Source organism: Schistocerca nitens, chromosome 11 (genome assembly GCF_023898315.1).
Source record: "Schistocerca nitens isolate TAMUIC-IGC-003100 chromosome 11, iqSchNite1.1, whole genome shotgun sequence".
NCBI lineage: Eukaryota > Metazoa > Arthropoda > Insecta > Orthoptera > Acrididae > Schistocerca > Schistocerca nitens.
Window position 1 is genome coordinate 42,596,322 of NC_064624.1, and position 25,190 is coordinate 42,621,511.

Consider the following 25,190-nt stretch of genomic DNA (forward strand, 5'->3'; position numbering starts at 1 on the left):
ACTTTGAAGATGTGATTATACTGGTGACGAGATATTGGCTACCCTAAAAGATTCACAGTGTTTCCTGCCAGTTGCTCACCCAAATACACATTCTTTAGATACTGTTTCCAGTGTGCCTGAAGAGATACGCCACTAGTTGTGTATCTTAAGGGACATATAGATACATTTGCAAGGGGTTTCTTGAAGTTGGTGATGTGATTATGTTGGTGACGAGGCATTGGCTACCTTAAGAGAGTCATAGTGCTTCCTGCCAGTTGCTCACACAAATACACATTCTTTAGATACTGTTTCCAGTGTGCCTGAAGAGATACGCCACTAGTTGTGTATCTTAAGGGACATATAGATACATTTGCAAGGGGTTTCTTGAAGTTGGTGATGTGATTATGTTGGTGACGAGGCATTGGCTACCTTAAGAGAGTCATAGTGCTTCCTGCCAGTTGCTCACACAAATACACATTCTTTAGATACTGTTTCCAGTGTGCCTGAAGAGATACGCCACTAGTTGTGTATCTTAAGGGACATATAGATACTTTTGCAAGGGGTTTCTTGAAGTTGGTGATGTGATTATGTTGGTGACGAGGCATTGGCTACCTTAAGAGAGTCATAGTGCTTCCTGCCAGTTGCTCACACAAATACACATTTTTAGATACTGTGGCCAGTCTGCCTGAAGCGATACGCCACTAGTTGTGTATCTTAAGAGAAACATCGTTACTCTTGCCAGCGTTTTCTTGACTTTGAAGATGTGATTATACTGGTGACGAGATATTGGCTACCCTAAGAGAGTCACAGTGTTTCCTGCCAGTTGCTCACCCAAATACACATTCTTTAGATACTGTTTCCAGTCTGCCTGAAGCGATAAGTTACTAGTTGTGTATCTTAAGAGAAACATCGTTACTCTTGCCAGCGTTTTCTTGACTTTGAAGATGTGATTATACTGGTGACGAGATATTGGCTACCCTAAGAGAGTCACAGTGTTTCCTGCCAGTTGCTCACCCAAATACACATTCTTTAGATACTGTTTCCAGTGTGCCTGAAGAGATACGCCACTAGTTGTGTATCTTAAGGGACATATAGATACTTTTGCAAGGGGTTTCTTGAAGTTGGTGATGTGATTATGTTGGTGTCGAGGCATTGGCTTCCTTAAGAGAGTCATAGTGCTTCCTGCCAGTTGCTCACCCAAATACACATTTTTAGATACTGTGGCCAGTCTGCCTGAAGCGATACGCCACTAGTTGTGTATCTTAAGAGAAACATCGTTACTCTTGCCAGCGTTTTCTTGACTTTGAAGATGTGATTATACTGGTGACGAGATATTGGCTACCCTAAAAGATTCACAGTGTTTCCTGCCAGTTGCTCACCCAAATACACATTCTTTAGATACTGTTTCCAGTGTGCCTGAAGAGATACGCCACTAGTTGTGTATCTTAAGGGACATATAGATACATTTGCAAGGGGTTTCTTGAAGTTGGTGATGTGATTATGTTGGTGACGAGGCATTGGCTACCTTAAGAGAGTCATAGTGCTTCCTGCCAGTTGCTCACACAAATACACATTCTTTAGATACTGTTTCCAGTGTGCCTGAAGAGATACGCCACTAGTTGTGTATCTTAAGGGACATATAGATACTTTTGCAAGGGGTTTCTTGAAGTTGGTGATGTGATTATGTTGGTGACGAGGCATTGGCTACCTTAAGAGAGTCATAGTGCTTCCTGCCAGTTGCTCACACAAATACACATTTTTAGATACTGTGGCCAGTCTGCCTGAAGCGATACGCCACTAGTTGTGTATCTTAAGAGAAACATCGTTACTCTTGCCAGCGTTTTCTTGACTTTGAAGATGTGATTATACTGGTGACGAGATATTGGCTACCCTAAGAGAGTCACAGTGTTTCCTGCCAGTTGCTCACCCAAATACACATTCTTTAGATACTGTTTCCAGTCTGCCTGAAGCGATAAGTTACTAGTTGTGTATCTTAAGAGAAACATCGTTACTCTTGCCAGCGTTTTCTTGACTTTGAAGATGTGATTATACTGGTGACGAGATATTGGCTACCCTAAGAGAGTCACAGTGTTTCCTGCCAGTTGCTCACCCAAATACACATTCTTTAGATACTGTTTCCAGTGTGCCTGAAGAGATACGCCACTAGTTGTGTATCTTAAGGGACATATAGATACTTTTGCAAGGGGTTTCTTGAAGTTGGTGGTGTGATTATGTTGGTGACGAGGCATTGGCTACCTTAAGAGAGTCATAGTGCTTCCTGCCAGTTGCTCACCCAAATACACATTTTTAGATACTGTGGCCAGTCTGCCTGAAGCGATACGCCACTAGTTGTGTATCTTAAGAGAAACATCGTTACTCTTGCCAGCGTTTTCTTGACTTTGAAGATGTGATTATACTGGTGACGAGATATTGGCTACCCTAAGAGAGTCACAGTGTTTCCTGCCAGTTGCTCACCCAAATACACATTCTTTAGATACTGTTTCCAGTGTGCCTGAAGAGATACGCCACTAGTTGTGTATCTTAAGGGACATATAGATACTTTTGCAAGGGGTTTCTTGAAGTTGGTGATGTGATTATGTTGGTGACGAGGCATTGGCTACCTTAAGAGAGTCATAGTGCTTCCTGCCAGTTGCTCACACAAATACACATTTTTAGATACTGTGGCCAGTCTGCCTGAAGCGATACGCCACTAGATGTGTATCTTAAGAGAAACATCGTTACTCTTGCCAGCGTTTTCTTGACTTTGAAGATGTGATTATACTGGTGACGAGATATTGGCTACCCTAAGAGAGTCACAGTGTTTCCTGCCAGTTGCTCACCCAAATACACATTCTTTAGATACTGTTTCCAGTGTGCCTGAAGAGATACGCCACTAGTTGTGTATCTTAAGGGACATATAGATACATTTGCAAGGGGTTTCTTGAAGTTGGTGATGTGATTATGTTGGTGACGAGGCATTGGCTACCTTAAGAGAGTCATAGTGCTTCCTGCCAGTTGCTCACCCAAATACACATTCTTTAGATACTGTTTCCAGTGTGCCTGAAGAGATACGCCACTAGTTGTGTATCTTAAGGGACATAGAGATACTTTTGCAAGGGGTTTCTTGAAGTTGGTGATGTGATTATGTTGGTGACGAGGCATTGGCTACCTTAAGAGAGTCATAGTGCTTCCTGCCAGTTGCTCACCCAAATACACATTTTTAGATACTGTGGCCAGTCTGCCTGAAGCGATACGCCACTAGTTGTGTATCATAAGAGAAACATCGTTACTCTTGCCAGCGTTTTCTTGACTTTGAAGATGTGATTATACCGGTGACGAGATATTGGCTACCCTAAGAGAGTCACAGTGTTTCCTGCCAGTTGCTCACCCAAATACACATTCTTTAGATACTGTTTCCAGTGTGCCTGAAGAGATACGCCACTAGTTGTGTATCTTGAGGGACATATAGATACATTTGCAAGGGGTTTCTTGAAGTTGGTGATGTGATTATGTTGGTGACGAGGCATTGGCTACCTTAAGAGAGTCATAGTGTTTCCTGCCAGTTGCTCACCCAAATACACATTTTTAGATACTGTCGCCAGTCTGCCTGAAGCGATACGCCACTAGTTGTGTATCTTAAGAGAAACATCGTTACTCTTGCCAGCGTTTTCTTGACTTTGAAGATGTGATTATACTGGTGACGAGATATTGGCTACCCTAAGAGAGTCACAGTGTTTCCTGCCAGTTGCTCACCGAAATACACATTCTTTAGATACTGTTTCCAGTGTGCCTGAAGAGATACGCCACTAGTTGTGCATCTTAAGGGACATATAGATACTTTTGCAAGGGGTTTCTTGAAGTTGGTGATGTGATTATGTTGGTGACGAGGCATTGGCTACCTTAAGAGAGTCATAGTGCTTCCTGCCAGTTGCTCACCCAAATACACATTCTTTAGATACTGTTTCCAGTGTGCCTGAAGAGATACGCCACTAGTTGTGTATCTTAAGAGAAACATCGTTACTCTTGCCAGCGTTTTCTTGACTTTGAAGATGTGATTATACTGGTGACGAGATATTGGCTACCCTAAGAGAGTCACAGTGTTTCCTGCCAGTTGCTCACCCAAATACACATTCTTTAGATACTGTTTCCAGTGTGCCTGAAGAGATACGCCACTAGTTGTGTATCTTAAGGGACATATAGATACATTTGCAAGGGGTTTCTTGAAGTTGGTGATGTGATTATGTTGGTGACGAGGCATTGGCTACCTTAAGAGAGTCATAGTGCTTCCTGCCAGTTGCTCACCCAAATACACATTCTTTAGATACTGTTTCCAGTGTGCCTGAAGAGATACGCCACTAGTTGTGTATCTTAAGGGACATATAGATACTTTTGCAAGGGGTTTCTTGAAGTTGGTGATGTGATTATGTTGGTGACGAGGCATTGGCTACCTTAAGAGAGTCATAGTGCTTCCTGCCAGTTGCTCACCCAAATACACATTTTTAGATACTGAGCCAGTCTGCCTGAAGCGATACGCCACTAGTTGTGTATCTTAAGGGACATATAGATACATTTGCAAGGGGTTTCTTGAAGTTGGTGATGTGATTATGTTGGTGACGAGGCATTGGCTACCTTAAGAGAGTCATAGTGCTTCCTGCCAGTTGCTCACCCAAATACACATTCTTTAGATACTGTTTCCAGTGTGCCTGAAGAGATACGCCACTAGTTGTGTATCTTAAGGGACATATAGATACTTTTGCAAGGGGTTTCTTGAAGTTGGTGATGTGATTATGTTGGTGACGAGGCATTGGCTACCTTAAGAGAGTCATAGTGCTTCCTGCCAGTTGCTCACACAAATACACATTTTTAGATACTGTGGCCAGTCTGCCTGAAGCGATACGCCACTAGTTGTGTATCTTAAGAGAAACATCGTTACTCTTGCCAGCGTTTTCTTGACTTTGAAGATGTGATTATACTGGTGACGAGATATTGGCTACCCTAAGAGAGTCAGAGTGTTTCCTGCCAGTTGCTCACCCAAATACACATTCTTTAGATACTGTTTCCAGTGTGCCTGAAGAGATACGCCACTAGTTGTGTATCTTAAGGGACATAGTGATACTTTTGCAAGGGGTTTCTTGAAGTTGGTGATGTGATTATGTTGGTGACGAGGCATTGGCTACCTTAAGAGAGTCATAGTGCTTCCTGCCAGTTGCTCACCCAAATACACATTTTTAGATACTGTGGCCAGTCTGCCTGAAGCGATACGCCACTAGTTGTGTATCTTAAGAGAAACATCGTTACTCTTGCCAGCGTTTTCTTGACTTTGAAGATGTGATTATACTGGTGACGAGATATTGGCTACCCTAAGAGAGTCACAGTGTTTCCTGCCAGTTGCTCAACCAAATACACATTCTTTAGATACTGTTTCCAGTGTGCCTGAAGAGATACGCCACTAGTTGTGTATCTTAAGGGACATATAGATACTTTTGCAAGGGGTTTCTTGAAGTTGGTGATGTGATTATGTTGGTGACGAGGCATTGGCTACCTTAAGAGAGTCATAGTGCTTCCTGCCAGTTGCTCACACAAATACACATTTTTAGATACTGTGGCCAGTCTGCCTGAAGCGATACGCCACTAGTTGTGTATCTTAAGAGAAACATCGTTACTCTTGCCAGCGTTTTCTTGACTTTGAAGATGTGATTATACTGGTGACGAGATATTGGCTACCCTAAGAGAGTCACAGTGTTTCCTGCCAGTTGCTCACCCAAATACACATTCTTTAGATACTGTTTCCAGTGTGCCTGAAGAGATACGCCACTAGTTGTGTATCTTAAGGGACATATAGATACTTTTGCAAGGGGTTTCTTGAAGTTGGTGATGTGATTATGTTGGTGACGAGGCATTGGCTACCTTAAGAGAGTCATAGTGCTTCCTGCCAGTTGCTCACCCAAATACACATTTTTACATACTGTGGCCAGTCTGCCTGAAGCGATACGCCACTAGTAGTGTATCTTAAGAGAAACATCGTTACTCTTGCCAGCGTTTTCTTGACTTTGAAGATGTGATTATACTGGTGACGAGATATTGGCTACCCTAAGAGAGTCACAGTGTTTCCTGCCAGTTGCTCACCCAAATACACATTCTTTAGATACTGTTTCCAGTGTGCCTGAAGAGATACGCCACTAGTTGTGTATCTTGAGGGACATATAGATACATTTGCAAGGGGTTTCTTGAAGTTGGTGATGTGATTATGTTGGTGACGAGGCATTGGCTACCTTAAGAGAGTCATAGTGCTTCCTGCCAGTTGCTCACCCAAATACACATTTTTAGATACTGTCGCCAGTCTGCCTGAAGCGATACGCCACTAGTTGTGTATCTTAAGAGAAACATCGTTACTCTTGCCAGCGTTTTCTTGACTTTGAAGATGTGATTATACTGGTGACGAGATATTGGCTACCCTAAGAGAGTCACAGTGTTTCCTGCCAGTTGCTCACCCAAATACACATTCTTTAGATACTGTTTCCAGTGTGCCTGAAGAGATACGCCACTAGTTGTGTATCTTAAGGGACATATAGATACTTTTGCAAGGGGTATCTTGAAGTTGGTGATGTGATTATGTTGGTGACGAGGCATTGGCTACCTTAAGAGAGTCATAGTGCTTCCTGCCAGTTGCTCACCCAAATACACATTCTTTAGATACTGTTTCCAGTGTGCCTGAAGAGATACGCCACTAGTTGTGTATCTTAAGGGACATAGAGATACTTTTGCAAGGGGTTTCTTGAAGTTGGTGATGTGATTATGTTGGTGACGAGGCATTGGCTACCTTAAGAGAGTCATAGTGCTTCCTGCCAGTTGCTCACCCAAATACACATTTTTAGATACTGTGGCCAGTCTGCCTGAAGCGATACGCCACTAGTTGTGTATCTTAAGAGAAACATCGTTACTCTTGCCAGCGTTTTCTTGACTTTGAAGATGTGATTATACTGGTGACGAGATATTGGCTACCCTAAGAGAGTCACAGTGTTTCCTGCCAGTTGCTCACCCAAATACACATTCTTTAGATACTGTTTCCAGTGTGCCTGAAGAGATACGCCACTAGTTGTGTATCTTGAGGGACATATAGATACATTTGCAAGGGGTTTCTTGAAGTTGGTGATGTGATTATGTTGGTGACGAGGCATTGGCTACCTTAAGAGAGTCATAGTGTTTCCTGCCAGTTGCTCACCCAAATACACATTTTTAGATACTGTCGCCAGTCTGCCTGAAGCGATACGCCACTAGTTGTGTATCTTAAGAGAAACATCGTTACTCTTGCCAGCGTTTTCTTGACTTTGAAGATGTGATTATACTGGTGACGAGATATTGGCTACCCTAAGAGAGTCACAGTGTTTCCTGCCAGTTGCTCACCGAAATACACATTCTTTAGATACTGTTTCCAGTGTGCCTGAAGAGATACGCCACTAGTTGTGCATCTTAAGGGACATATAGATACTTTTGCAAGGGGTTTCTTGAAGTTGGTGATGTGATTATGTTGGTGACGAGGCATTGGCTACCTTAAGAGAGTCATAGTGCTTCCTGCCAGTTGCTCACCCAAATACACATTCTTTAGATACTGTTTCCAGTGTGCCTGAAGAGATACGCCACTAGTTGTGTATCTTAAGAGAAACATCGTTACTCTTGCCAGCGCTTTCTTGACTTTGAAGATGTGATTATACTGGTGACGAGATATTGGCTACCCTAAGAGAGTCACAGTGTTTCCTGCCAGTTGCTCACCCAAATACACATTCTTTAGATACTGTTTCCAGTGTGCCTGAAGAGATACGCCACTAGTTGTGTATCTTAAGGGACATATAGATACATTTGCAAGGGGTTTCTTGAAGTTGGTGATGTGATTATGTTGGTGACGAGGCATTGGCTACCTTAAGAGAGTCATAGTGCTTCCTGCCAGTTGCTCACCCAAATACACATTCTTTAGATACTGTTTCCAGTGTGCCTGAAGAGATACGCCACTAGTTGTGTATCTTAAGGGACATATAGATACTTTTGCAAGGGGTTTCTTGAAGTTGGTGATGTGATTATGTTGGTGACGAGGCATTGGCTACCTTAAGAGAGTCATAGTGCTTCCTGCCAGTTGCTCACCCAAATACACATTTTTAGATACTGAGCCAGTCTGCCTGAAGCGATACGCCACTAGTTGTGTATCTTAAGGGACATATAGATACATTTGCAAGGGGTTTCTTGAAGTTGGTGATGTGATTATGTTGGTGACGAGGCATTGGCTACCTTAAGAGAGTCATAGTGCTTCCTGCCAGTTGCTCACCCAAATACACATTCTTTAGATACTGTTTCCAGTGTGCCTGAAGAGATACGCCACTAGTTGTGTATCTTAAGGGACATATAGATACTTTTGCAAGGGGTTTCTTGAAGTTGGTGATGTGATTATGTTGGTGACGAGGCATTGGCTACCTTAAGAGAGTCATAGTGCTTCCTGCCAGTTGCTCACACAAATACACATTTTTAGATACTGTGGCCAGTCTGCCTGAAGCGATACGCCACTAGTTGTGTATCTTAAGAGAAACATCGTTACTCTTGCCAGCGTTTTCTTGACTTTGAAGATGTGATTATACTGGTGACGAGATATTGGCTACCCTAAGAGAGTCACAGTGTTTCCTGCCAGTTGCTCACCCAAATACACATTCTTTAGATACTGTTTCCAGTGTGCCTGAAGAGATACGCCACTAGTTGTGTATCTTAAGGGACATAGTGATACTTTTGCAAGGGGTTTCTTGAAGCTGGTGATGTGATTATGTTGGTGACGAGGCATTGGCTACCTTAAGAGAGTCATAGTGCTTCCTGCCAGTTGCTCACCCAAATACACATTTTTAGATACTGTGGCCAGTCTGCCTGAAGCGATACGCCACTAGTTGTGTATCTTAAGAGAAACATCGTTACTCTTGCCAGCGTTTTCTTGACTTTGAAGATGTGATTATACTGGTGACGAGATATTGGCTACCCTAAGAGAGTCACAGTGTTTCCTGCCAGTTGCTCAACCAAATACACATTCTTTAGATACTGTTTCCAGTGTGCCTGAAGAGATACGCCACTAGTTGTGTATCTTAAGGGACATATAGATACTTTTGCAAGGGGTTTCTTGAAGTTGGTGATGTGATTATGTTGGTGACGAGGCATTGGCTACCTTAAGAGAGTCATAGTGCTTCCTGCCAGTTGCTCACACAAATACACATTTTTAGATACTGTGGCCAGTCTGCCTGAAGCGATACGCCACTAGTTGTGTATCTTAAGAGAAACATCGTTACTCTTGCCAGCGTTTTCTTGACTTTGAAGATGTGATTATACTGGTGACGAGATATTGGCTACCCTAAGAGAGTCACAGTGTTTCCTGCCAGTTGCTCACCCAAATACACATTCTTTAGATACTGTTTCCAGTGTGCCTGAAGAGATACGCCACTAGTTGTGTATCTTAAGGGACATATAGATACATTTGCAAGGGGTTTCTTGAAGTTGGTGATGTGATTATGTTGGTGACGAGGCATTGGCTACCTTAAGAGAGTCATAGTGCTTCCTGCCAGTTGCTCACCCAAATACACATTCTTTAGATACTGTTTCCAGTGTGCCTGAAGAGATACGCCACTAGTTGTGTATCTTAAGGGACATATAGATACTTTTGCAAGGGGTTTCTTGAAGTTGGTGATGTGATTATGTTGGTGACGAGGCATTGGCTACCTTAAGAGAGTCATAGTGCTTCCTGCCAGTTGCTCACCCAAATACACATTTTTAGATACTGAGCCAGTCTGCCTGAAGCGATACGCCACTAGTTGTGTATCTTAAGGGACATATAGATACATTTGCAAGGGGTTTCTTGAAGTTGGTGATGTGATTATGTTGGTGACGAGGCATTGGCTACCTTAAGAGAGTCATAGTGCATCCTGCCAGTTGCTCACCCAAATACACATTTTTAGATACTGAGCCAGTCTGCCTGAAGCGATACGCCACTAGTTGTGTATCTTAAGAGAAACATCGTTACTCTTGCCAGCGTTTTCTTGACTTTGAAGATGTGATTATACTGGTGACGAGATATTGGCTACCCTAAGAGAGTCACAGTGTTTCCTGCCAGTTGCTCACCCAAATACACATTCTTTAGATACTGTTTCCAGTGTGCCTGAAGAGATACGCCACTAGTTGTGTATCTTAAGGGACATACAGATACTTTTGCAAGGGGTTTCTTGAAGTTGGTGATGTGATTATTTTGGTGACGAGGCATTGGCTACCTTAAGAGAGTCATAGTGCTTCCTGCCAGTTGCTCACCCAAATACACATTTTTAGATACTGTGGCCAGTCTGCCTGAAGCGATACGCCACTAGTTGTGTATCTTAAGAGAAACATCGTTACTCTTGCCAGCGTTTTCTTGACTTTGAAGATGTGATTATACTGGTGACGAGATATTGGCTACCCTAAGAGAGTCACAGTGTTTCCTGCCAGTTGCTCAACCAAATACACATTCTTTAGATACTGTTTCCAGTGTGCCTGAAGAGATACGCCACTAGTTGTGTATCTTAAGGGACATATAGATACTTTTGCAAGGGGTTTCTTGAAGTTGGTGATGTGATTATGTTGGTGACGAGGCATTGGCTACCTTAAGAGAGTCATAGTGCTTCCTGCCAGTTGCTCACCCAAATACACATTTTTAGATACTGTGGCCAGTCTGCCTGAAGCGATACGCCACTAGTTGTGTATCTTAAGAGAAACATCGTTACTCTTGCCAGCGTTTTCTTGACTTTGAAGATGTGATTATACTGGTGACGAGATATTGGCTACCCTAAGAGAGTCACAGTGTTTCCTGCCAGTTGCTCACCCAAATACACATTCTTTAGATACTGTTTCCAGTGTGCCTGAAGAGATACGCCACTAGTTGTGTATCTTAAGGGACATATAGATACTTTTGCAAGGGGTTTCTTGAAGTTGGTGGTGTGATTATGTTGGTGACGAGGCATTGGCTACCTTAAGAGAGTCATAGTGCTTCCTGCCAGTTGCTCACCCAAATACACATTTTTAGATACTGTCGCCAGTCTGCCTGAAGCGATACGCCACTAGTTGTGTATCTTAAGGGACATATAGATACTTTTGCAAGGGGTTTCTTGAAGTTGGTGGTGTGATTATGTTGGTGACGAGGCATTGGCTACCTTAAGAGAGTCATAGTGCTTCCTGCCAGTTGCTCACCCAAATACACATTTTTAGATACTGTGGCGTCTGCCTGAAGCGATACGCCACTAGTTGTGTATCTTAAGAGAAACATCGTTACTCTTGCCAGCGTTTTCTTGACTTTGAAGATGTGATTATACTGGTGACGAGATATTGGCTACCCTAAGAGAGTCATAGTGTTTCCTGCCAGTTGCTCACCCAAATACACATTCTTTAGATACTGTTTCCAGTGTGCCTGAAGAGATACGCCACTAGTTGTGTATCTTAAGGGACATATAGATACTTTTGCAAGGGGTTTCTTGAAGTTGGTGATGTGATTATGTTGGTGACGAGGCATTGGCTACCTTAAGAGAGTCATAGTGCTTCCTGCCAGTGCCCAAATACACATTTTTAGATACTGTGGCCAGTCTGCCTGAAGCGATACGCCACTAGTTGTGTATCTTAAGAGAAACATCGTTACTCTTGCCAGCGTTTTCTTGACTTTGAAGATGTGATTATACTGGTGACGAGATATTGGCTACCCTAAGAGAGTCACAGTGTTTCCTGCCAGTTGCTCACCCAAATACACATTCTTTAGATACTGTTTCCAGTGTGCCTGAAGAGATACGCCACTAGTTGTGTATCTTAAGGGACATATAGATACATTTGCTAGGGGTTTCTTGAAGTTGGTGATGTGATTATGTTGGTGACGAGGCATTGGCTACCTTAAGAGAGTCATAGTGCTTCCTGCCAATTGCTCACCCAAATACACATTTTTTAGATACTGTTTCCAGTGTGCCTGAAGAGATACGCCACTAGTTGTGTATCTTAAGGGACATATAGATACTTTTGCAAGGGGTTTCTTGAAGTTGGTGATGTGATTATGTTGGTGACGAGGCATTGGCTACCTTAAGAGAGTCATAGTGCTTCCTGCCAGTTGCTCACCCAAATACACATTCTTTAGATACTGTTTCCAGTGTGCCAGAAGAGATACGCCACTAGTTGTGTATCTTAAGGGACATATAGATACTTTTGCAAGGGGTTTCTTGAAGTTGGTGATGTGATTATGTTGGTGACGAGGCATTGGCTACCTTAAGAGAGTCATAGTGCTTCCTGCCAGTTGCTCACCCAAATACACATTTTTAGATACTGTGGCCAGTCTGCCTGAAGCGATACGCCACTAGTTGTGTATCTTAAGAGAAACATCGTTACTCTTGCCAGCGTTTTCTTGACTTTGAAGATGTGATTATACTGGTGACGAGATATTGGCTACCCTAAGAGATTCACAGTGTTTCCTGCCAGTTGCTCACCCAAATACACATTCTTTAGATACTGTTTCCAGTGTGCCTGAAGAGATACGCCACTAGTTGTGTATCTTAAGGGACATATAGATACTTTTGCAAGGGGTTTCTTGAAGTTGGTGATGTGATTATGTTGGTGACGAGGCATTGGCTACCTTAAGAGAGTCATAGTGCTTCCTGCCAGTTGCTCACCCAAATACACATTTTTAGATACTGTGGCCAGTCTGCCTGAAGCGATACGCCACAAGTTGTGTATCTTAAGATAAACATCGTTACTCTTGCCAGCGTTTTCTTGACTTTGAAGATGTGATTATACTGGTGACGAGATATTGGCTACCCTAAGAGAGTCACAGTGTTTCCTGCCAGTTGCTCACCCAAATACACATTCTTTAGATACTGTTTCCAGTGTGCCTGAAGAGATACGCCACTAGTTGTGTATCTTAAGGGACATATAGATACATTTGCAAGGGGTTTCTTGAAGTTGGTGATGTGATTATGTTGGTGACGAGGCATTGGCTACCTTAAGAGAGTCATAGTGCTTCCTGCCAGTTGCTCACACAAATACACATTCTTTAGATACTGTTTCCAGTGTGCCTGAAGAGATACGCCACTAGTTGTGTATCTTAAGGGACATATAGATACTTTTGCAAGGGGTTTCTTGAAGTTGGTGATGTGATTATGTTGGTGACGAGGCATTGGCTACCTTAAGAGAGTCATAGTGCTTCCTGCCAGTTGCTCACACAAATACACATTTTTAGATACTGTGGCCAGTCTGCCTGAAGCGATACGCCACTAGTTGTGTATCTTAAGAGAAACATCGTTACTCTTGCCAGCGTTTTCTTGACTTTGAAGATGTGATTATACTGGTGACGAGATATTGGCTACCCTAAGAGAGTCACAGTGTTTCCTGCCAGTTGCTCACCCAAATACACATTCTTTAGATACTGTTTCCAGTGTGCCTGAAGAGATACGCCACTAGTTGTGTATCTTAAGGGACATATAGATACTTTTGCAAGGGGTTTCTTGAAGTTGGTGGTGTGATTATGTTGGTGACGAGGCATTGGCTACCTTAAGAGAGTCATAGTGCTTCCTGCCAGTTGCTCACACAAATACACATTTTTAGATACTGTGGCCAGTCTGCCTGAAGCGATACGCCACTAGTTGTGTATCTTAAGAGAAACATCGTTACTCTTGCCAGCGTTTTCTTGACTTTGAAGATGTGATTATACTGGTGACGAGATATTGGCTACCCTAAGAGAGTCACAGTGTTTCCTGCCAGTTGCTCACCCAAATACACATTCTTTAGATACTGTTTCCAGTGTGCCTGAAGAGATACGCCACTAGTTGTGTATCTTAAGGGACATATAGATACTTTTGCAAGGGGTTTCTTGAAGTTGGTGATGTGATTATGTTGGTGACGAGGCATTGGCTACCTTAAGAGAGTCATAGTGCTTCCTGCCAGTTGCTCACCCAAATACACATTCTTTAGATACTGTTTCCAGTGTGCCAGAAGAGATACGCCACTAGTTGTGTATCTTAAGGGACATAAAGATACTTTTGCAAGGGGTTTCTTGAAGTTGGTGATGTGATTATGTTGGTGACGAGGCATTGGCTACCTTAAGAGAGTCATAGTGCTTCCTGCCAGTTGCTCACCCAAATACACATTCTTTAGATACTGTTTCCAGTGTGCCAGAAGAGATACGCCACTAGTTGTGTATCTTAAGGGACATATAGATACTTTTGCAAGGGGTTTCTTGAAGTTGGTGATGTGATTATGTTGGTGACGAGGCATTGGCTTCCTTAAGAGAGTCATAGTGCTTCCTGCCAGTTGCTCACCCAAATACACATTTTTAGATACTGTGGCCAGTCTGCCTGAAGCGATACGCCACTAGTTGCGTATCTTAAGAGAAACATCGTTACACTTGCCAGCGTTTTCTTGACTTTGAAGATGTGATTATACTGGTGACGAGATATTAGCTACCCTAAGAGAGTCACAGTGTTTCCTGCCAGTTGCTCACCCAAATACACATTCTTTAGATACTGTTTCCAGTGTGCCTGAAGAGATACGCCACTAGTTGTGTATCTTAAGGGACATATAGATACATTTGCAAGGGGTTTCTTGAAGTTGGTGATGTGATTATGTTGGTGACGAGGCATTGGCTACCTTAAGAGAGTCATAGTGCTTCCTGCCAGTTGCTCACACAAATACACATTCTTTAGATACTGTTTCCAGTGTGCCTGAAGAGATACGCCACTAGTTGTGTATCTTAAGGGACATATAGATACTTTTGCAAGGGGTTTCTTGAAGTTGGTGATGTGATTATGTTGGTGACGAGGCATTGGCTACCTTAAGAGAGTCATAGTGCTTCCTGCCAGTTGCTCACACAAATACACATTTTTAGATACTGTGGCCAGTCTGCCTGAAGCGATACGCCACTAGTTGTGTATCTTAAGAGAAACATCGTTACTCTTGCCAGCGTTTTCTTGACTTTGAAGATGTGATTATACTGGTGACGAGATATTGGCTACCCTAATAGAGTCACAGTGTTTCCTGCCAGTTGCTCACCCAAATACACATTCTTTAGATACTGTTTCCAGTGTGCCTGAAGAGATACGCACTAGTTGTGTATCTTAAGGGACATATAGATACTTTTGCAAGGGGTTTCTTGAAGATGGTGGTGTGATTATGTTGGTGACGAGGCATTGGCTACCTTAAGAGAGTCATAGTGCTTCCTGCCAGTTGCTCACCCAAATACACATTTTTAGATACTGTGGCCAGTCTGCCTGAAGCGATACGCCACTAGTTGTGTATCTTAAGAGAAACATCGTTACTCTTGCCAGCGTTTTCTTGACTTTGAAGATGTGATTATACTGGTGACGAGATATTGGCTACCCTAAGAGAGTCATAGTGTTTCCTGCCAGTTGCTCACCCAAATACACATTCTTTAGATACTGTTTCCAGTGTGCCTGAAGAGATACGCCACTAGTTGTGTATCTTAAGGGACATATAGATACTTTTGCAAGGGGTTTCTTGAAGTTGGTGATGTGATTATGTTGGTGACGAGGCATTGGCTACCTTAAGAGAGTCATAGTGCTTCCTGCCAGTTGCTCACCCAAATACACATTTTTAGATACTGTGGCCAGTCTGCCTGAAGCGATACGCCACTAGTTGTGTATCTTAAGAGAAACATCGTTACTCTTGCCAGCGTTTTCTTGACTTTGAAGATGTGATTATACTGGTGACGAGATATTGGCTACCCTAAGAGAGTCACAGTGTTTCCTGCCAGTTGCTCACCCAAATACACATTCTTTAGATACTGTTTCCAGTGTGCCTGAAGAGATACGCCACTAGTTGTGTATCTTAAGGGACATATAGATACATTTGCAAGGGGTTTCTTGAAGTTGGTGATGTGATTATGTTGGTGACGAGGCATTGGCTACCTTAAGAGAGTCGTAGTGCTTCCTGCCAGTTGCTCACCCAAATACACATTCTTTAGATACTGTTTCCAGTGTGCCTGAAGAGATACGCCACTAGTTGTGTATCTTAAGGGACATATAGATACTTTTGCAAGGGGTTTCTTGAAGTTGGTGATGTGATTATGTTGGTGACGAGGCATTGGCTACCTTAAGAGAGTCATAGTGCTTCCTGCCAGTTGCTCACCCAAATACACATTCTTTAGATACTGTTTCCAGTGTGCCAGAAGAGATACGCCACTAGTTGTGTATCTTAAGGGACATATAGATACTTTTGCAAGGGGTTTCTTGAAGTTGGTGATGTGATTATGTTGGTGACGAGGCATTGGCTACCTTAAGAGAGTCATAGTGCTTCCTGCCAGTTGCTCACCCAAATACACATTTTTAGATACTGTGGCCAGTCTGCCTGAAGCGATACGCCACTAGTTGCGTATCTTAAGAGAAACATCGTTACACTTGCCAGCGTTTTCTTGACTTTGAAGATGTGATTATACTGGTGACGAGATATTGGCTACCCTAAGAGATTCACAGTGTTTCCTGCCAGTTGCTCACCCAAATACACATTCTTTAGATACTGTTTCCAGTGTGCCTGAAGAGATACGCCACTAGTTGTGTATATTAAGGGACATATAGATACTTTTGCAAGGGGTTTCTTGAAGTTGGTGATGTGATTATGTTGGTGACGAGGCATTGGCTACCTTAAGAGAGTCATAGTGCTTCCTGCCAGTTGCTCACACAAATACACATTTTTAGATACTGTGGTCAGTCTGCCTGAAGCGATACGCCACTAGTTGTGTATCTTAAGAGAAACATCGTTACTCTTGCCAGCGTTTTCTTGACTTTGAAGATGTGATTATACTGGTGACGAGATATTGGCTACCCTAAGAGAGTCACAGTGTTTCCTGCCAGTTGCTCACCCAAATACACATTCTTTAGATACTGTTTCCAGTGTGCCTGAAGAGATACGCCACTAGTTGTGTATCTTAAGGGACATATAGATACATTTGCAAGGGGTTTCTTGAAGTTGGTGATGTGATTATGTTGGTGACGAGGCATTGGCAACCTTAAGAGAGTCATAGCGCTTCCTGCCAGTTGCTCACACAAATACACATTCTTTAGATACTGTTTCCAGTGTGCCTGAAGAGATACGCCACTAGTTGTGTATCTTAAGGGACATATAGATACTTTTGCAAGGGGTTTCTTGAAGTTGGTGATGTGATTATGTTGGTGACGAGGCATTGGCTACCTTAAGAGAGTCATAGTGCTTCCTGCCAGTTGCTCACACAAATACACATTTTTAGATACTGTGGCCAGTCTGCCTGAAGCGATACGCCACTAGTTGTGTATCTTAAGAGAAACATCGTTACTCTTGCCAGCGTTTTCTTGACTTTGAAGATGTGATTATACTGGTGACGAGATATTGGCTACCCTAAGAGAGTCACAGTGTTTCCTGCCAGTTGCTCACCCAAATACACATTCTTTAGATACTGTTTCCAGTCTGCCTGAAGCGATACGCCACTAGTTGTGTATCTTAAGAGAAACATCGTTACTCTTGCCAGCGTTTTCTTGACTTTGAAGATGTGATTATACTGGTGACGAGATATTGGCTACCCTAAGAGAGTCACAGTGTTTCCTGCCAGTTGCTCACCCAAATACACATTCTTTAGATACTGTTTCCAGTGTGCCTGAAGAGATACGCCACTAGTTGTGTATCTTAAGGGACATATAGATACTTTTGCAAGGGGTTTCTTGAAGTTGGTGGTGTGATTATGTTGGTGACGAGGCATTGGCAACCTTAAGAGAGTCATAGTGCTTCCTGCCAGTTGCTCACCCAAATACACATTTTTAGATACTGTGGCCAGTCTGCCTGAAGCGATACGCCACTAGTTGTGTATCTTAAGAGAAACATCGTTACTCTTGCCAGCGTTTTCTTCACTTTGAAGATGTGATTATACTGGTGACGAGATATTGGCTACCCTAAGAGAGTCATAGTGTTTCCTGCCAGTTGCTCACCCAAATACACATCCTTTAGATACTGTTTCCAGTGTGCCTGAAGAGATACGCCACTAGTTGTGTATCTTAAGGGACATATAGATACTTTTGCAAGGGGTTTCTTGAAGTTGGTGATGTGATTATGTTGGTGACGAGGCATTGGCTACCTTAAGAGAGTCATAGTGCTTCCTGCCAGTTGCTCACCCAAATACACATTCTTTAGATACTGTTTCCAGTGTGCCTGAAGAGATACGCCACTAGTTGTGTATCTTAAGGGACATATAGATACTTTTGCAAGGGGTTTCTTGAAGTTGGTGATGTGATTATGTTGGTGACGAGGCATTGGCTACCTTAAGAGAGTCATAGTGCTTCCTGCCAGTTGCTCACCCAAATACACATCCTTTAGATACTGTTTCCAGTGTGCCTGAAGAGATACGCCACTAGTTGTGTATCTTAAGGGACATATAGATACTTTTGCAAGGGGTTTCTTGAAGTTGGTGGTGTGATTATGTTGGTGACGAGGCATTGGCTACCTTAAGAGAGTCATAGTGCTTCCTGCCAGTTGCTCACCCAAATACACATTTTTAGATACTGTGGCCAGTCTGCCTGAAGCGATACGCCACTAGTTGTGTATCTTAAGAGAAACATCGTTACTCTTGCCAGCGTTTTCTTGACTTTGAAGATGTGATTATACTGGTGCCGAGATATTGGCTACCCTAAGAGAGTCATAGTGTTTCCTGCCAGTTCCTCACCCAAATACACATTCTTTAGATACTGTTTCCAGTGTGCCTGAAGAGATACGCCACTAGTTGTGTATCTTAAGGGACATATAGATACTTTTGCAAGGGGTTTCTTGAAGTTGGTGATGTGATTATGTTGGTGACGAGGCATTGGCTACCTTAAGGGAGTCATAGTGCTTCCTGCCAGTTGCTCACCCAAATACACATTTTTACATACTGTGGCCAGTCTGCCTGAAGCGATACGCCACTAGTTGTGTATCTTAAGAGAAACATCGTTACTCTTGCCAGCGTTTTCTTGACTTTGAAGATGTGATTATACTGGTGACGAGATATTGGCTACCCTAAGAGAGTCACAGTGTTTCCTGCCAGTTGCTCACCCAAATACACATTCTTTAGATACTGTTTCCAGTGTGCCTGAAGAGATACGCCACTAGTTGTGTATCTTAAGGGACATATAGATACATTTGCAAGGGGTTTCTTGAAGTTGGTGATGTGATTATGTTGGTGACGAGGCATTGGCTACCTTAAGAGAGTCATAGTGCTTCCTGCCAGTTGCTCACCCAAATACACATTCTTTAGATACTGTTTCCAGTGTGCCTGAAGAGATACGCCACTAGTTGTGTATCTTAAGGGACATATAGATACTTTTGCAAGGGGTTTCTTGAAGTTGGTGATGTGATTATGTTGGTGACGAGGCATTGGCTACCTTAAGAGAGTCATAGTGCTTCCTGCCAGTTGCTCACCCAAATACACATTCTTTAGATACTGTTTCCAGTGTGCCAGAAGAGATACGCCACTAGTTGTGTATCTTAAGGGACATATAGATACATTTGCAAGGGGTTTCTTGAAGTTGGTGATGTGATTATGTTGGTGACGAGGCATTGGCTACCTTAAGAGAGTCATAGTGCTTCCTGCCAGTTGCTCACCCAAATACACATTTTTAGATACTGTGGCCAGTCTGCCTGAAGCGATACGCCACTAGTTGTGTATCTTAAGAGAAACATCGTTACTCTTGCCAGCGTTTTCTTGACTTTGAAGATGTGATTATACTGGTGACGAGATATTGGCTACCATAAGAAAGTCACAGTGTTTCCTGCCAGTTGCTCACCCAAATACACATTCTTTAGATACTGTTTCCAGTGTGCCTGAAGAGATACGCCACTAGTTGTGTATCTTAAGGGACATATAGATACTTTTGCAAGGGGTTTCTTGAAGTTGGTGATGTGATTATGTTGGTGACGAGGCATTGGCTACCTTAAGAGAGTCATAGTGCTTCCTGCCAGTTGCTCACCCAAAGACACATTTTTAGATACTGTGGCCAGTCTGCCTGAAGCGATACGCCACTAGTTGTGTATCTTAAGAGAAACATCGTTACTCATGCCAGCGTTTTCTTGACTTTGAAGATGTGATTATACTGGTGACGAGATATTGGCTACCCTAAGAGAGTCACAGTGTTTCCTGCCAGTTGCTCACCCAAATACACATTCTTTAGATACTGTTTCCAGTGTGCCTGAAGAGATACGCCACTAGTTGTGTATCTTAAGGGACATATAGATACATTTGCAAGGGGTTTCTTGAAGTTGGTGATGTGATTATGTTGGTGACGAGGCATTGGCTACCTTAAGAGAGTCATAGTGCTTCCTGCCAGTTGCTCACCCAAATACACATTCTTTAGATACTGTTTCCAGTGTGCCTGAAGAGATACGCCACTAGTTGTGTATCTTAAGGGACATATAGATACTTTTGCAAGGGGTTTCTTGAAGTTGGTGATGTGATTATGTTGGTGACGAGGCATTGGCTACCTTAAGAGAGTCATAGTGCTTCCTGCCAGTTGCTCACCCAAATACACATTCTTTAGATACTGTTTTCAGTGTGCCAGAAGAGATACGCCACTAGTTGTGTATCTTAAGGGACATATAGATACTTTTGCAAGGGGTTTCTTGAAGTTGGTGATTTGATTATGTTGGTGACGAGGCATTGGCTACCTTAAGAGAGTCATAGTGCTTCCTGCCAGTTGCTCACCCAAATACACATTTTTAGATACTGTGGCCAGTCTGCCTGAAGCGATACGCCACTAGTTGTGTATCTTAAGAGAAACATCGTTACTCTTGCCAGCGTTTTCTTGACTTTGAAGATGTGATTATACTGGTGACGAGATATTGGCTACCCTAAGAGATTCACAGTGTTTCCTGCCAGTTGCTCACCCAAATACACATTCTTTAGATACTGTTTCCAGTGTGCCTGAAGAGATACGCCACTAGTTGTGTATCTTAAGGGACATATAGATACTTTTGCAAGGGGTTTCTTGAAGTTGGTGATGTGATTATGTAGGTGACGAGGCATTGGCTACCTTAAGAGAGTCATATTGCTTCCTGCCAGTTGCTCACCCAAATACACATTTTTAGATACTGTGGCCAGTCTGCCTGAAGCGATACGCCACTAGTTGTGTATCTTAAGAGAAACATCGTTACTCTTGCCAGCGTTTTCTTGACTTTGAAGATGTGATTATACTGGTGACGAGATATTGGCTACCCTAAGAGAGTCACAGTGTTTCCTGCCAGTTGCTCACCCAAATACACATTCTTTAGATACTGTTTCCAGTGTGCCTGAAGAGATACGCCACTAGTTGTGTATCTTAAGGGACATATAGATACATTTGCAAGGGGTTTCTTGAAGTTGGTGATGTGATTATGTTGGTGACGAGGCATTGGCTACCTTAAGAGAGTCATAGTGCTTCCTGCCAGTTGCTCACACAAATACACATTCTTTAGATACTGTTTCCAGTGTGCCTGAAGAGATACGCCACTAGTTGTGTATCTTAAGGGACATATAGATACTTTTGCAAGGGGTTTCTTGAAGTTGGTGATGTGATTATGTTGGTGACGAGGCATTGGCTACCTTAAGAGAGTCATAGTGCTTCCTGCCAGTTGCTCACACAAATACACATTTTTAGATACTGTGGCCAGTCTGCCTGAAGCGATACGCCACTAGTTGTGTATCTTAAGAGAAACATCGTTACTCTTGCCAGCGTTTTCTTGACTTTGAAGATGTGATTATACTGGTGACGGGATATTGGCTACCCTAAGAGAGTCACAGTGTTTCCTGCCAGTTGCTCACCCAAATACACATTCTTTAGATACTGTTTCCAGTGTGCCTGAAGAGATACGCCACTAGTTGTGTATCTTAAGGGACATATAGATACTTTTGCAAGGGGTTTCTTGAAGTTGGTGGTGTGATTATGTTGGTGACGAGGCATTGGCTACCTTAAGAGAGTCATAGTGCTTCCTGCCAGTTGCTCACCCAAATACACATTTTTAGATACTGTTTCCAGTGTGCCTGAAGAGATACGCCACTAGTTGTGTATCTTAAGGGACATATAGATACTTTTGCAAGGGGTTTCTTGAAGTTGGTGATGTGATTATGTTGGTGACGAGGCATTGGCTACCTTAAGAGAGTCATAGTGCTTCCTGCCAGTTGCTCACACAAATACACATTTTTAGATACTGTGGCCAGTCTGCCTGAAGCGATACGCCACTAGTTGTGTATCTTAAGAGAAACATCGTTACTCTTGCCAGCGTTTTCTTGACTTTGAAGATGTGATTATACTGGTGACGAGATATTGGCTACCCTAAGAGAGTCACAGTGTTTCCTGCCAGTTGCTCACCCAAATACACATTCTTTAGATACTGTTTCCAGTGTGCCTGAAGAGATACGCCACTAGTTGTGTATCTTAAGGGACATATAGATACTTTTGCAAGGGGTTTCTTGAAGTTGGTGGTGTGATTATGTTGGTGACGAGGCATTGGCTACCTTAAGAGAGTCATAGTGCTTCCTGCCAGTTGCTCACCCAAATACACATTTTTAGATACTGTGGCCAGTCTGCCTGAAGCGATACGCCACTAGTTGTGTATCTTAAGGGACATATAGATACTTTTGCAAGGGGTTTCTTGAAGTTGGTGATGTGATTATGTTGGTGACGAGGCATTGGCTACCTTAAGAGAGTCATAGTGCTTCCTGCCAGTTGCTCACCCAAATACACATTTTTAGATACTGAGCCAGTCTGCCTGAAGCGATACGCCACTAGTTGTGTATCTTAAGGGACATATAGATACATTTGCAAGGGGTTTCTTGAAGTTGGTGATGTGATTATGTTGGTGACGAGGCATTGGCTACCTTAAGAGAGTCATAGTGCATCCTGCCAGTTGCTCACCCAAATACACATTTTTAGATACTGAGCCAGTCTGCCTGAAGCGATACGCCACTAGTTGTGTATCTTAAGAGAAACATCGTTACTCTTGCCAGCGTTTTCTTGACTTTGAAGATGTGATTATACTGGTGACGAGATATTGGCTACCCTAAGAGAGTCACAGTGTTTCCTGCCAGTTGCTCACCCAAATACACATTCTTTAGATACTGTTTCCAGTGTGCCTGAAGAGATACGCCACTAGTTGTGTATCTTAAGGGACATACAGATACTTTTGCAAGGGGTTTCTTGAAGTTGGTGATGTGATTATTTTGGTGACGAGGCATTGGCTACCTTAAGAGAGTCATAGTGCTTCCTGCCAGTTGCTCACCCAAATACACATTTTTAGATACTGTGGCCAGTCTGCCTGAAGCGATACGCCACTAGTTGTGTATCTTAAGAGAAACATCGTTACTCTTGCCAGCGTTTTCTTGACTTTGAAGATGTGATTATACTGGTGACGAGATATTGGCTACCCTAAGAGAGTCACAGTGTTTCCTGCCAGTTGCTCAACCAAATACACATTCTTTAGATACTGTTTCCAGTGTGCCTGAAGAGATACGCCACTAGTTGTGTATCTTAAGGGACATATAGATACTTTTGCAAGGGGTTTCTTGAAGTTGGTGATGTGATTATGTTGGTGACGAGGCATTGGCTACCTTAAGAGAGTCATAGTGCTTCCTGCCAGTTGCTCACCCAAATACACATTTTTAGATACTGTGGCCAGTCTGCCTGAAGCGATACGCCACTAGTTGTGTATCTTAAGAGAAACATCGTTACTCTTGCCAGCGTTTTCTTGACTTTGAAGATGTGATTATACTGGTGACGAGATATTGGCTACCCTAAGAGAGTCACAGTGTTTCCTGCCAGTTGCTCACCCAAATACACATTCTTTAGATACTGTTTCCAGTGTGCCTGAAGAGATACGCCACTAGTTGTGTATCTTAAGGGACATATAGATACTTTTGCAAGGGGTTTCTTGAAGTTGGTGGTGTGATTATGTTGGTGACGAGGCATTGGCTACCTTAAGAGAGTCATAGTGCTTCCTGCCAGTTGCTCACCCAAATACACATTTTTAGATACTGTCGCCAGTCTGCCTGAAGCGATACGCCACTAGTTGTGTATCTTAAGGGACATATAGATACTTTTGCAAGGGGTTTCTTGAAGTTGGTGGTGTGATTATGTTGGTGACGAGGCATTGGCTACCTTAAGAGAGTCATAGTGCTTCCTGCCAGTTGCTCACCCAAATACACATTTTTAGATACTGTGGCGTCTGCCTGAAGCGATACGCCACTAGTTGTGTATCTTAAGAGAAACATCGTTACTCTTGCCAGCGTTTTCTTGACTTTGAAGATGTGATTATACTGGTGACGAGATATTGGCTACCCTAAGAGAGTCATAGTGTTTCCTGCCAGTTGCTCACCCAAATACACATTCTTTAGATACTGTTTCCAGTGTGCCTGAAGAGATACGCCACTAGTTGTGTATCTTAAGGGACATATAGATACTTTTGCAAGGGGTTTCTTGAAGTTGGTGATGTGATTATGTTGGTGACGAGGCATTGGCTACCTTAAGAGAGTCATAGTGCTTCCTGCCAGTGCCCAAATACACATTTTTAGATACTGTGGCCAGTCTGCCTGAAGCGATACGCCACTAGTTGTGTATCTTAAGAGAAACATCGTTACTCTTGCCAGCGTTTTCTTGACTTTGAAGATGTGATTATACTGGTGACGAGATATTGGCTACCCTAAGAGAGTCACAGTGTTTCCTGCCAGTTGCTCACCCAAATACACATTCTTTAGATACTGTTTCCAGTGTGCCTGAAGAGATACGCCACTAGTTGTGTATCTTAAGGGACATATAGATACATTTGCTAGGGGTTTCTTGAAGTTGGTGATGTGATTATGTTGGTGACGAGGCATTGGCTACCTTAAGAGAGTCATAGTGCTTCCTGCCAATTGCTCACCCAAATACACATTTTTTAGATACTGTTTCCAGTGTGCCTGAAGAGATACGCCACTAGTTGTGTATCTTAAGGGACATATAGATACTTTTGCAAGGGGTTTCTTGAAGTTGGTGATGTGATTATGTTGGTGACGAGGCATTGGCTACCTTAAGAGAGTCATAGTGCTTCCTGCCAGTTGCTCACCCAAATACACATTCTTTAGATACTGTTTCCAGTGTGCCAGAAGAGATACGCCACTAGTTGTGTATCTTAAGGGACATATAGATACTTTTGCAAGGGGTTTCTTGAAGTTGGTGATG